General features: G+C 39.2%; 1 protein-coding gene across 2 annotated transcripts in view; it reads right to left on the bottom strand.

The window, feature by feature from the left end:
- The window catches only part of si:dkey-82f1.1 (DENN domain-containing protein 2A), a 35,414-nt gene extending 21,348 nt beyond the window's left edge, over positions 1–14,066 (bottom strand). For both annotated transcript variants that reach the window (XM_041997904.1, XM_041997905.1), the window contains exon 1: positions 13,660–14,066. The gene's annotated coding sequence lies outside the window, so the exon portion shown is untranslated. The remainder of the gene's footprint in view (positions 1–13,659) is intronic.
- Between the last annotated feature and the right edge of the window lie 1,050 nt (positions 14,067–15,116).

Here is a 15,116-nt window from a genome sequence, read left to right as displayed (position 1 = left end):
ATGCGGAGGCTGAGGGAAGCCATCTGTTGAGGCCAATAAAAACATCACGGGAAACAGCAACCCAAAAGACCTCTACCTGCCCCACCCCCTTCAAGCTGTGTTCTGTGAGGTGTGACAAGCCGCACACACTGCACTAGAGGAAATGGAGGTGGTGTTAATCAGCAGCGGGGTGGATGAGTGCTGGGTGGAGGACATGATGGTGATGCAATTGATGTTTCTTGAAATGAAAATGAATAAGTTTTACTTATGTTTTCTGTTCAAAGATAACTGCACCTACCACCTTTTAAGTTCTGGAAAAATAAGCAGATAAATAAATAAAAAAGTAATGTAATTTTTTTTGTTTGTTTGTTTTAAAGTCTTTATTTTAGTAATCACATTTTGATTTTTGCCAATTGAAATATTTATTCAGTGATTTTAAGAAACCTTTAAACAAATATACATGAAGTATAAATTTAATTCAGGTGAGAAAGGATGGGTGCTCACTGAACCGCAAATAGTTCCAAGTGCTGTAAAGATTTTACTAGATGGAGATAACAGCAGATGGAGTGAGAGGAAAGGCATCACAGACAAGAGCTGGTTGCATAACAAACACAGGGGATATTTCTATCAATGGATGGTCACTGGGCACACTTTAACAGAACACGGGCATATTTGTGAAAATAAACACTCACCACCACTGTGGGAGCGATCATTTTAGCTTAATTTGAAATGTGTGACATTCAGGCCAATCTATTGTCAGCAATATGATTATTATTACATCCGCCAAGGTAGATGTTGAGTTTTTGATAGCATACTTTGTCCGTCTGTCTGTCTGTTAGCAACATTATTAAAAAAATACTGGGAGGATTTTGAATAAATGGAAATCTCCGAAATGGAATAAGGAGCAACTGATTAGATTTTGGAGGTGATCTGGATCAAGAACTTTATTAAACATTAGAACCACCAACATTCCAATACCCACTGGAACCACCAGAGGGGGTCATTTTGACTCCCTGCCGATGCCGTATTAAAAAAATGATAAGGTGGTGTTTACGGAGGCCAGTTTCTTCCCCCTTTAAATGTTTTTTTTTTTTACCATTCGGAAGTCATAATAATAATTAAAAAAAATTTATTAGCATGCAGGATTGTTTTGGGCTTGTATTTAAAATAGAAAATGTCATAGACCTACTAGCTTACAACATTCACTTATCAGCTAACATAACAAAATGAAATCACTTTTGGAAATGTATTTATATTTGAATCCATTATTTGAGGTGGAACAATTAGAAAAAAAACATCATATATCTGTAATGCTAAACTGGCCCTCAAGAACTGGAGTTGGTGATCCCTGCCCCATGGCCTGGCGGAGGTCTGCACTCTCTGGGTGCTTCTAGTTTATAACTTTTTCATCTGTCTTCACTTACACAAATATCTTGTTTGCAATTACTGAGAAGAAAGAAAACTATTGGCAATAAAAAAAAAAAATAAAAAAATTTTAAAAACTGCTTTTTTTTTATACCATATTAGAAGCCTGTACAGCAGGGCTACTCAATTCGGTCCTACGAGGGCCGCAATCCAGCAGGTTTTCCATGTATCCCTGCACCAACACACCTGAGTCAAATTAGGTGGCTCTAACAGCCAATCGGGTTCTACGGTGTGTTGTGTGTCTTCAGGTGTGTTGGTACAGGAATACATGGAAAACCTGCTGGATTGCGGCCCTTGTAGGACCGAATTGAGTAGCCCTGCTGTACAGTGTAGATACTTTTGAAGGCAAGATGAAAAACAAGTCAAAATGCAGAGAGGCAAGAGGAGATAATCGATTAAATATGGAGAAAGGGGTGAGCATTTTTACGCAGTCTCTCCTGGAAAATTCCATGGTGTTTCAATCATTTCTAATTACCAAACCTGAAACAGTTGTATAAATCCTGCACACTTTATTACGCTGACACACCTTGGCAATTGCCGTCTGAAGGGAATATCCTTGCAAGAAGTTGCAAAACATAGTCGTTTCTGTAATCTGAAACAATTGAAAGAGTTACAGGTGGGTTTAAGAAGTACATTTTAATGAGTTCAGTGTAGAAAGTTATCTACATTGGGATAATTAGTAGCTTCTCCAAACTTCAGGCCTGCAGTTGGATCCTTCTCCCTGCAGAAAAGGGTCATATGGACTTCAATACTTGTGTACTGTATGCTTGCAAAAACAAAATCACTCCAAACAGTAGATATGCACATAGACCTGTCACTGAAAGCCCTCGTCTTAACTGGGTTTTGTTATTCTGAACTCACATGATGCTAAATCCACAAAGGTAGGTTGTATATTGTGCTTTCCCAACTCATTACCATAGGAATGTACACAACACACACAAACCAGATTTGCCACATTAAGCTGGTCTTCATACTGTATCACATATGACTTGACTTATGCCATAAGGTATAAGTTTACGGTCTTATCCAAATATTACGAAGTGTTAATGTTTGGTGACAATGTGACAAAGTTTTTCTGTTAGAGTTTAATAAGCTTTATCCAACTGAATGCAGCCAATGTTGTTTTCATATTAATCTTTATCAGGACTTCAGGCTGATGTCGGCAAGCTGTGGGCTGGCTGCTGTTACACTGCTCTGAGGGGCTACTTTCCTGCTTTTCCCTACAGCTGCTTCTCATAAAGATTTCATCCTGCCCCCCCGCCCCCCATCCCTCTGTCCAGCCCTGCAGGAACAGCTAACACCATTACATCATCACCATCCCCAGCTTGTTCTCCCCCAAACTGCTCTCTTTTTTTTCTTCCTGTCATTTACAAATACCTAAAAAGGGCAAAGTCATTCCAAGCTCCCACTGCACTCACAGTTACTATGGCTTGAAGTTACTAAATTAAGAAAGCAACCAAATAGAGTGGGACTTGTTTATAAAAACCTCACTTTTAAAAAAGAAGATGAACTTTTAGCTCAAAATGTGGATTATATCAAAGTGAAGAACAAAAAAGATAATTCAATTCTTGTCTTTCTTTCGATGCCCAGACACACTGAAGACCCTGTGCCTAAAAAAATGTGGTTTACTATAACTATATGCCAAAGGCTTGTCTGCAATCAATTTAGCACACTGCTGCACTTAGCCAACTTCTTGTGGAATGGCAAACTTGGCTGTTCTTTCTTACTCGTCCTTCAGTCTTTATTTTTCTCATTTCACTCTTTCATTACTATTCACCCTTGGAGTTACTGGAGAAAAGAAAGTGAAGGTTAGGAAGTTAGATTGTGTCGATCTGGTTCCAATATGTCAGGTTTATCACATCTGATGTGTCTAATATGAAGTACTGAGTTTCATTTCACATGCTAATTAGCATGACATATGTGCTCTGTAGCCTTTGGAAAGGTTAATCCTGGTTCCAGAAGAAGCTGGAAAGAAAAGTTTGATGGTAAAGGAAATAATGTATGCAGAGAGGACTAGAATTTTTATTGAGACTACAGTTTCTTCTTTTTGATTATGCCTTTGTGTCCCTCTCAGGGCCCCTGTTGCTTTCCCAAGCTGATTTCGTAGCAGGGCTCTGGACTTGAGCCAAACAGGCCACCTCTGTGAGTGCATGCATGCTCATGTCTTTGTAGGAATCTTCCCATGCATGTTACCATCACACAGCATGTGTCTCAAAAGCCTGGAAGTTGAACACAGTCACATATATAGTATGTGTTAAAGCTATCTGTTTGCACTCTTGTCAAAAACCCCATTGAGAGTCCTTCTTACCCACTTTGTTGCATCTCTTGACCCTCCCTCCTCTCTCCTTTCATTGTAAGAGCAGGATGGATGTGAGACAACACTGAAACTGGGTTAGCCACAGAGCCAGACAGGAACTGAAGGGAGATCCCACAAACAATTAATTTCTCCCTGCCTGTTTTTTGCTTATCTAGCCATTCTAAATATAACATAAGTATCCATTGTTGTATTTCTAATGCCACACATAAAGCATTTCTTGTCATTGTTGTTGTCATTGCTGGGTGTTTACAGTCTGTCCCACTGGAAGCTGGAAGTATGGGCCAAAATATTAACTCCAATCTTAAAAAAAAAAAAAAAAAAAAAACAGTATCCCCTCACAGCAAGAAAGATGCTGTTTAAGAGCTCATTTAGGGTAATTCTGTATGAAATCTGTAAGGCTTTTCTTCAGTCTTTTCAGTCAAAATGCATGCATGGTGGTTCATACTGCCCTTTTTTTCTCTCCTTTTCACTTTACCAGTTCATTGTCATGTTACCGTCTTGTTTCTGTCATGCTTCCCCAGTTTTTGTCTTTGCAAGCTTAGTTTTTGTTATTAAAGCCTTGTTCCTGCACCGGTGTTGTGCTACTTACTATAAAAGTTACTAGTTACCTAATTCAAAAAGTAACTCAGTTACTTTGTGGATTACTTACACCAAAAAGTAACGTGTTACTGTTAAAAGTAACTCTTTAGTTACTTTTGTAAAAGATAATTCTTAAAAATTCTCTCATTGAAAATATATAATACAAAATATAATACAAACTCAAACACAAAGTAATTTTTCAACAATCATTTAACTTATGCAAACATTATTTGAAAAAGAAATAGAAATAAAAAGTAATATAACAGCTGCTCAAAATTAAATTTATGCTGCATGCTGAGCCCTCAAATTAACTATCTTTAACCTACTCTTTATTATAAATTTTTATGTACATATTTCATTAGTTATTTGCAGGCATTGCCACGGAGTAATGCAGCATAGGGTATCAGTAACCAAGTTACTTTATTTAATGAGTATGCATTGGAGTACTAGTCACTGACAAAAATGACAGGTTACAGTAACACGCTACTAGTAATGCGTTACTACCCAACACTGGTCCTAACATTCCACGCACTATGACACATGCAAAGTTGTCTGTCTGTGATGCCCTGTGATGTAACTCTGAATAGGATAAAAAGTTTATAAAGTATGGATGAACAAGTGAGATTATATTGAATGCTACAGTGGCTTCAATATAGTGCAAAGGCACAACCAAGAGAGAGAATACCGCTCCATTTTAGACAGGTTCTTAAGCATGAAATAATGGTAACTGTTTTGTGAAGGATGACTAACCCCTTAAAATGAAGTGATTGGGTTTTTTCTTCGTTTTATATTAAGAAGTTAAGGTTGTTTCTGATAAATAAGCGCCGACTAATACATTAAAAATGGCAGTAAATGGAAGAAAAGCTCCATACACTCAACAAAATCCTTGTTAAAGTTCTTTTCACTTGCTCCACATCTCAAAAGTTTACAAATGACCGCTCCTGAATAGTTTAACCACAAGCATTTAATGGAGAAGGCCTCCCTTGTATTTGGAGTATGTTTGGCCTTCATTCCACATTTTGTCGACTACAAATCTGATAATGTGTTAAAGACTTTAATTGTGACAAGCATTTTTTTATTAACCCTGAGGGAGAACCTTCAACACTGTTGGTCTGATAAGAGTTGAACATTATCCGTGGAAAGGAGTCTTTATCGTTAAATCTCCACAGACCTGGTGGAAAATTAAATAATAAGGCAATCACTGCATCTCAATAATTTCCTTGTGACCAAGAAAGGGTTAAATTCCTTAACTAACTCAATGAAGTGAAGAAAAGCTTTGCTAACAGAGAGAGAGGGGGAACTGTCCCAATGAGAAGAGAGAAAAACAGGAGCGAAGGAAGATCAATTTATCTTGGAGGCTGAGAAAACAAATCTCTCATATTCCCCCCATCTGGGAAAGGGTGTCTTGTTTCTTCTCCTTACAGAGGTGGAGAGTCTGTCGTCCAACTCCGTCCCATGGACATGTCAGCCCCTCCTCCCTACAGTCAGGTCCCATCAGCAGAGCTCCTGACTCATCCCAAGTCTGCTCCCAATTACCCTGCTGGCTCCAAAGGCTAAGAGCCTTGCCAACTGCTTCCAGGGCCTACTTTTGAACAGTTCTCACTTTAGACTACATTAACCCAACAATGCCTTTGTCAGATACAAAAATCCAGTTGTTTTATCTTTACAGATGAGATATTGTTTAATACCTCACAATGCTGCATTTCTAGCAAAGGAATCTTTCTTTGTGTGGCTCAGTGCAAAAGCAAGTTCAGAGAACAACTGTGGCCAGTTTCTTGAACGAATCTTTACGCCACAATTAGTTCTTAGTATTTCACCTGAGTGTATTCACTAATATAAAATGAGTGACTTCTTTAATATTGCCATTGCAATGCCTCAGTGCAATGAGAGCAAAGTTCATATTCATATAACTGGAGTTTACATCTATTAACTATTATTTCCACCCAAGGATACCTCTACCACTGCTAAAATATTTGAAAGAGCTCTTCAGCTGTTGTACAGGCTGTGACAGACACCCTTTTCTGATATGCACAACCATTCAAAGAAAAACAGCCACCTTCACTCTTGCAGCACCATACACAGCTCATTTGAAAAATGAGCTTGTCCGCCCAGCTACATTTTTGTCCCTGCAACTGGGGCTTCTTTAAGACAGGACCAATTTTACCTTTATCTATTACAGACAAGAAAACAACACTTTAATGGGTTTTAGTCAGTTCACAACCCACTAACACCTCCAACAGTAGGGTGCAGACCTTTTCTGTATATTGACACAACAAACACTGGGCGCTAGAGGAAAGAAAATGTTCCAAAAAAAAAACCTTCCTCTTGATTAGCATTTTTCTTCTGCCTTACATCCTCAACTTATTAGCTTCAGTTGTATTAAATACTTTAAAAGCTCCTATTCTAGCTACATTCTAATGTTTCCCTAGGGCTTGAGTAGACCACAGGCCCCTTATGCAATAACATACAAGACCTTGGTCTAGATGCACTGATGTACCTTGAGCTATGCAGTTAGTGTAGTCAATAATAGGAATGAAGTCAAACCAAAGAAGCTATGCAGCTATTGCTAGCAGTGAGCCTTGCTATCTGGCAGGAAGCAAACAAACACCTTTTGCTGCTTGTAGCCACGACTGTATTCTATTTTACTAAGCAACTAAACACCAGACTGTCATGGTTTAGTCCTCAGATAATTGCAATCTGCTCCTAACAACATCCTCATTGATGCAGAAAAAGACTCAATAGTTAGCAGAATCTTCAGCCATGAGATTTTATGCTGTTCTGCCTGATAATATGGGATTTTTGAACCTCCGTGAAACCTCTCCTCTCTGAAACTGGCTCAGTCCCAGTGAATGTGCAACAGTGAATGGACCTACATGTCCTTTCAACAACGACCTGGCGTCTTCTGCACACTAACATTATCCTCTGGGCCCCAGATCCAATTTCTTCTCCAAGCCACAGTCTCTTAGCTGAGCTCCAAAGTCAAAATCCTCTCCTTTCCTGCTCCTTCCTGTTTTCCCCCCTCCATTTCATATTTTAAGGGTTCCACTTGAGAATTCCCACCACTGCCCCTCCCCACCATCCCATCCCTGTTCCCCTGCTCCTCTACATGCCTGCACAGAAACAGATTTTCATAATTCAGCCCCCAGTCCTCGGGGGAGATGAACAAGGCGAGAGCTTGGGAAAGTGCTCTTCCGGAGTGTAAACTCCAGAGTCAGAGCCGGCACTTTTGACCTTTACACACCCCTCAACTGTCGACTGTGAGCTCAGACCAATAAAGCCAGCACGTGAAAAACTTAAGCTATAGTAAACCAATTACAATAATTCACTTTTAAAAGGTTAAAAGTAAGATATAACTATGTGCCTGTACAATAGTATAACATAAAATTGCATCATCACCCCGTAACAGTGGAGAGACAAAAAGAAAACTACTACTTTCTCTGCTCTGGCTCTCAAAAAGGCAGTGTTTAGATATAATTTGGTATAACCAAAACTCCTCTGTGTCTGCAGAGCATCTGAAGAATCTACTCATTAAGTTCTTAAACTTGGATAAACCTCTAGGTATAGTATAGTTTTAATTGTCATTATAGAGTGGATCCTTAAATTGACAGGTAAACAACATTCTTCTCATTCTCAGTCATGTCTGCGAGACAGGATAAGAAAAGGAGAAAAGAGTGAAGACTAAAACTCTCTTAGTGATTGTTTTAATGGCTTTTCTGCAAATATTACAACCACACACCAAAACAACAAAGCAACCTTTCAGATTTTTAATTGAATGCTTATCTTAATGTGTCCTAAATTACTTTGTTTTTGGTTTAAACCCAGATGCAACTTAAAAGTTATTTTTCCAGTCTAGAGATTTTTAAACAGCACTACACAGATGGTCATGTTCAAGCACAGTGTCAGCAGATATTTTGTGTTTGTAATCATGTATCCTTGCATGTTCTAGTAAATATCTCCATTTGTTTGTTTGACTTTGCTTGTGCCTGTTTTTTTCTGCATGTATTTATATTTCCTGTGGAGTATGTGTGTTTGGGGGTAAGTTACACACTGCCAGAGGGTAGAAAGTCCAAAGGACCAGAAAGCATGCTAACAGAGGGGGTTTAGATGCTTTTCATAAACACTGGTTTCAAATGATGATTCTTCAATCCCATCTACACTGTGTCATCTGACTCTCCTTTTTCTTTTTGGATCAATGTTATTGATACGATAAAAAAAAGGGTTGGAAATAAATCTAGCTGTGTATTCCAAGAAGGTTTTTATCAGCATCAAAGTAAATGTGCTTGTTTTGACAAGCCATTCAGACTGAGCTAAACCATTAAAAATAGCTTTTGCTAGATGTTTCTTCATCAGTAGCAACTCGATGACCAATATAAATCACCAGAATGCGGTCCTTATCATATTCTCTCATTCATTCAAGCCAACTTATTTAGGATCATTTTCTTGAAAGTCAGTACAGTGGTACAAAGGAAGTGAGTACAATTTCACTTGTCTGGCTCAGGATTGGAGAGGGCAGCAATTTATATGCATTTCCAATGGCAAAAACTGGGAAGAGTCCCAATCTTACTGATCCAACCCCTAAAGGGTGAACTTGACACTCTGTAATCACTTCTGGTGCAACTTAGTAATAACATCAAAGTGGAAACAGCGCCATGTTTAAATATACTGCAGATTTTTTAAGAAAGAACACAAACTGCTGGATATCAGCCATTCTCCTCCTTTGTTTCTGAGTTGCATTATTCTTCACTATAATTCAATGAAGGTGTTGCACCTCTAATATATCATGCTGTTGCACAGCTGACACATCAGTTGCCATCTGGCTTCTACCCCACCTACCAGGTAAGGGTACGGTTGGCTGGAGAAATGCAACAGAGCTCAGGGTTCACCAAACCGTCCCATCTCGAGCTAGACTCCGTGGTGTATGAAGTATAAGTAAGTATGAAAGTAATGAAGTATAGAATGAAGCATCTTTTATAGCTGCAGAATCTATCCTAAAATGGTGCTGTGGACTGCAAAAACAATATAAAGCACACAGCAAAAATCATACTTTATACTTGTTTCTTTTTTTAAAAATGAAAAAAAGTTCAAATATGATCTGTCCTTACATACCTCATATTTTTACTCTCACAAACACCTTGTAGTTTCTCTTAATAGAAAGCTAGACCAACAAAGTTCAACATCTCCAACAAAAAGTAAATTTGCATAAAGTTGGTATCCTCATTCTAAAGATGATGGAGTCTGAGAGAGAGAGAGAGAAGAGAGAGCTAAAGAGAGAGAGAGAGAGAGAGAGAGAGAGAGAGAGAGAGCTAAAGAGAGAGAGAGAGAGAGAGAGAGAGAGAGAGAGAGAGAGAGAGAGTCCAGCATTGCAACTTTCCTTTATTCATCCCAATAGGAACTAAAAGGAATAATTTTGCCTCGAGCCATAGTCTGATTTCCTTTTAAATACCTCTCAGACTAAATGAAAAAGCCACAACAGCAAGCAACAGGCTGAAGAAATGTGAGATACATGTGTTTGTCAGGATTAAGAGTGTACATATTGAAAAATGTATGGCCAGCTGCCAGCTGGATAAATGACTTCAGCATGCAGTGTGAAGGTATGCATCATTCATGCTCGCATGCATGAGTGCTGGTTTGACTCTCAGAGAGAGAGTTATGAGTGTCTAAGATGGTAAGCATTACCCTTAGTATCTGTGTATGTGTGTGCTTGTCAAGAGGTGGTTCAGAGTGTTTTTGATCATGACAAAACCCATGGCCATCTAACAACATCACACACAACCCCCCTTGGAAACAAGAGGAATTCTTTGACCACAACCAAAGGCCACATTCTTTCAGGGTATATCTCTGTAGTAACAACCCCAGCTCTGGGACAGCAGGAGGTAAGGGGGTCTTTGAGTTGCAGGCTGCCCTGCAGAGTGCCTGTCAAAAGCTAGTTCCTGAGAGACAGGAGGGGTGAACAGGCTGTAATCTCCTAAAGCCCTGCTGTCACTGCTCTGACCAGACAACAATAAGGAGACTGGTATAACTGGCAGCAAGAATGCAGATACAGTTTAATCAGCCACTTATAACTACAGTGTATGAATATACACAGAAACCTTTTAGAAACCTGAAGTTTGTAAACATGTAAAAAATGTATGCCAGTGGCTCAGGTGGTAGAGTGGGAAGTCCAATGACTGGAAGTTTGGCACTTCAAATTCTGCTCGGGCAAGACACGCCACCCTGTGTGAATGTGTTTGAATGTTCAGTGTTGGTCGGAGAGGCCGTTGACACGGATTGGGTGCCATGTTTTCATCAGACGGCCCCAGGGCAGCTGTGGCTACATATTGTACAATGTAAAGCACTTTGAGTACCTTGAAAAGCGCTATATAAGTCTAATCCATTATTATTATACATGTCTGCATGCAAAAAGAAATCACATACTTGTTAACTATCCTATAAACTGAGACTGTATGTTAATGTGAAGCCAAACCTTTCTCCTTGGATGAATTTTCTCATGTCTCAAACCAATCAGTCATGCCTGATTTCTTCACTTGCTTCTCAGAAAAAAAGTGCTAAACTGATTCACTTCTGAGAAATGATAAAATGCTGGACATCTGCTGCTTGCTTTATTTGTTTTTTTTTTTTTGTTTTTGTTTTTTTTTCCTCCTGTGAAAAAAATTCTTTCTTTCACCTTCACAGCACAAATCAAAGTTTGTTCGTGTTGGTGAGGACCCTATCAGTTGGGTCTTAGAGTGGGAGGACACTGAAAAGAAACACCATCAGCATAAGTCAGACTAATTTGGGGTTTAAAGATCATAAAAGAAAGTAATTTGGTGAGAAACTATTCAGGAAAAAAAGAGAATGCAAGAGCAAAACAATTACAAGAGCAACACTGACATCTATTTACTTACTTTTAAACTTCTGCATATATTTTCCACAGGATTTCTGCAGTAAGTTAGCCTCTAACCCTGGCTTTCATATGATATTGACACTCATACTTTTAACATAGACACACACATATGATAGCATACCAGGAAAAGATTGCAGACCACTCATTACAGCCTTTAAGACTAGCAGACCAACCGTCCTCGTATCATTATCTACAACTCTATAAACTTTTCTCCACAGTGCCAGAGTCAGCTAAACTCAATTCAATAAACTCTCAGCCTTACCTAGTTAAGTAAATAGAAAGCTCCAGCAGACAGAAGCAGATGATAGAGCGGGGAAATTTTGATTTGTGCACAATGAAATTCCTCCAGCCCTGCTTGGTCTATTCAATTAGCCTGACAGAGCTGATCCAAACAAAAAGGAAAGAAACTTACTGGTAAGTCTAAAAAACGCCTCAGCTGGTGTTACAGTCAAGATAAATGAATCAAATGGTTCAGTGTTATTGATTTTGTTCTTGAGTATCAGATTGTTCAGCAGGCTGAAGTACTGACTGAAGTCAAAGCAAGATGCTGAAATGGATTGTTTGGCATATTTGGCCGTTTACTACAGGTCACCGCTTATACTGGACATGCCAGACATTTCTGTTGCATTGTAATATGCAAGGCAGCAGAGCGTAAACTTCATGGTGCCTTATGGCTTTCTGACCACTTATAGATTAACAATATGACCCTCTGCATAATACTGAAAAGGTGTTCCTCATGAGGTGTTCCTTATGCTGTCAAAAAAAGCCCTGACTAGCCAGGGTGTGGAACAGGATGCAGGTCATCGTGGACTGTGGTCTTTGTAGATTCTGCTTTCTTTTTTCCCACAGATGCCATCAGACCAGACCATGGTGTAAAGTATGTTTATATTCTGTATGAGTTTCCTCTGACAACAGCGGAAAAATGCAATTCACCAGAATTGATTCCCTTTATTGCAATCATGACCATGCCAATCAGTTACCATTGCACAGCTGTTTTCGGTAATCATTTTACAGTTAAAGACTGTTTACAATATGGTAATATTTTTTCATGCTTTTTTTCTGTTAACTTGTATAGAGCCACTGTGGCTGTTGCTGTTCATGCTAATTGTCTAGTTTATTTGTACCAAAGAACAGCTAACATCCCTGCTGGTAAATTAAAATGAATGAGATCCTGGAGCCAGTGGTGCTCCATATATCTCCATATAACTCCATCCTACAGGATGACAACACTCTCCCTCACAGATCATCACCACAGAGTAACTCCAGAATTTGGGAGTGGGGAGGAAGAAATGGCCTGCCATGAGTCCAGATCTCAACCCCCTTGAACACTTGTGGGATCAACTTGCTGTTTGTGATGAAGTGACCAACACAACCAGGCTGACTGATCTTCAACAACTTCCAGCTGAGGAATGGGACGCTATCCCACAGCAAAATGTGACCAGGCTGGTGACCAGTAGGAGGAGGAGGTGCAAAGTTGTTGTGGATTTGAATGGATCTTCCAACCACTACTGAGGTCCCTGACAGTGTAAAATGAATAAAGCATGTGTTGTTTTTACCTTATCGCTGTGAGAAAGTGCACTAATAAAATCCAACAGGTAACTCAAAACAAAAGTGAATACCAACAGGACAATATTACATGGAATTTTGGCTAATTTTTTGAGGGGAACTATCCAGATATTTAACTATGTTGCTCATTTCACACAAGCATGAGTCTTACAAGTTATACCTATTTTTAAATGTGACTAATCTGGCTTTCCAACCATGTATAATACAACACCATAAAGTATTATTAAAGGGTATAAATAATTGTGCAGATACAAATTTACTTACTAATGTGTTAAGTTTATCTAAAAGTATTGTTATGCTAAATCATTAAATAATATCTATCAAAGACTTTTTGGGATTGAGAAACAATGTGGTTTCAGAATTCCAGGTAAATGTGCATATTTTATCACATTTGCAAGTTCTCAGTAATACCAGGTAATTATACACAATGTATTATTCAGTGAAAAGCTGACTTTTTGGAGCCACCTGAAGTTGAACTCCTCTGATCTCCCTGAGGAAGTTTCCACCCTTGCCTGCCCCCTCACAACAATACAGGCATGAAGAGGTGCTTTTGTTCACAGCAAAGAATGCTCATCTCACTTATCCTCCCCTCTCTTTTTTCTCTGTCCCCCAACACCAAGCCAGTTTGGAATGTGATGGTATTAGCTTGTACTCTGACAACCAGTCCTGACTGAGATACACCTAAAAACTGCAGATGAAACCACATCCTCACACCTACCATTCATGTTATTTTAAACAAGCATCATGAACTGACAAAATCAAGGTCAGGCGCAAATATTTACACTTAATTAGATGATATTATAGATTTTTAAAAAATCAATCGCAATGAATCAGGCTGTAATTTTTTAAAAACTGTTTTCAAGGAGAAAATGCAAAAACACACAACATAAAACATTTAGACTGAACCTACGTTTCTGAGCTGGGTGAGCTCCGATGAAGTGCTCTTAGTGAAGTTTCTCATTTTGTGAAACCTGATCCTGCAAAAGACAGCATCCACTTGCATGGCTTTCCTTCAGAATGGGCTGCTTTTTCCCCTCATTCCCCCTCTTCCTCCGCTTATACTCCTCTACCCCTGCCTCCGACTTTTCTCACTTTGCATTGCTCCTGCCCGTACCTCCCACAAAGACAGAGGGTACAGCTCCAAGCACACAAAAAAGTTGGAAAAAAAAAGAAAAAAGAAACGTGTGTGAGATCCTCTCCTCCCTTCCAGCTTCGAGGCTAAAACGTTTGCAACTCCTTCTTCACTCTAGTTCTCAAACAAAACTGAGACGCTTATCTCTCAATGACAATGATTCCTTCTCTTTCTCTCTCCCCTTCTCAAACTTTTCCCACCCCTGCTTTCCTCAAGCCACCCTCTTCCCCTCCTCCCTTCCTCCTTCCTTCTCTCTCTCCTCCCTCTCCATTTTCCACCACCCCCTCCCCATCTCCTAAACCCCCCACTGCTGAACTAATCTGCAGCTGGCTGGGCAATTGGAGCCCTGGTTGCTAGGGAAACCAAGTGTCCTACACAGGAGAAAAAAGAAAGAACGAAAGAAAGAAAGAAATGGAGGGGTAATAGAAGAGGAGGAGGCAATGTTGAGTGCAACTGAATATATAAATAAAAAACTCCTCTGGGAGCCAATTAAGAAGCCCAAGAGCCAGGGAGTGAGGGGACAACATGTTCATCTATTTTATCTCTCCAAGATTTTGTTTATGGGTTCACATGTGCCAAACAGCAGTATCAACAACAATAACAAGTAGTGTTGGTGCTTTAGTGGTGTGTGCCAAATACTGCACATGGTTTGGCAGGATTTAAGTTGATGTCTGCCGAACTCTGTTCAGTCAGGAAAATATAAACTAAAGGAGGCCAGCTTGCCATCTGGCCCTTGGGTTCAGAGTTAACCTCAATGGCTCTGTGGAAAGTATAGAAAGAGAAAGTAAGTGAGCAAGAAACCAGGCCAGACATGCATACTGATGACAGTGTGATTAACAATTAACCTGTGCATCTCCACAAGGGCCTGTATTTGTCTGTCAAATTCATAAAGTCCACTTTAAAAATGTCTAATGCTTATTTAAGGACAAAAAGTTGAACATTAAATCACTTTATAGCAGTAAATTTGTGACGACCTGGTAAAAAGGTTCAGCTATTGACTGCCCTAACCTAATTTTTTAATCATTTTAACAGAAAGTAATCAATTAAATTTTAAACTAAGGCAAAGGAAAATTTGACTCTAAGGCAAATAGATCATCTATGTAATTTCATATAAAAGAAGTGTAATCAACATTGTTACACGTATGTGTTATTTGTTGTACATACAACAGAATTCTTTGGATAATTTTCTGATGATGATCAGCAGCTTGTGCAAACTAAACTCAACTCTAAAACGC

Source organism: Melanotaenia boesemani, chromosome 10 (genome assembly GCF_017639745.1).
Source record: "Melanotaenia boesemani isolate fMelBoe1 chromosome 10, fMelBoe1.pri, whole genome shotgun sequence".
Classification (NCBI taxonomy): Eukaryota; Metazoa; Chordata; class Actinopteri; order Atheriniformes; family Melanotaeniidae; genus Melanotaenia; species Melanotaenia boesemani.
This window is presented reverse-complemented; position numbering and strand designations above follow the sequence as displayed.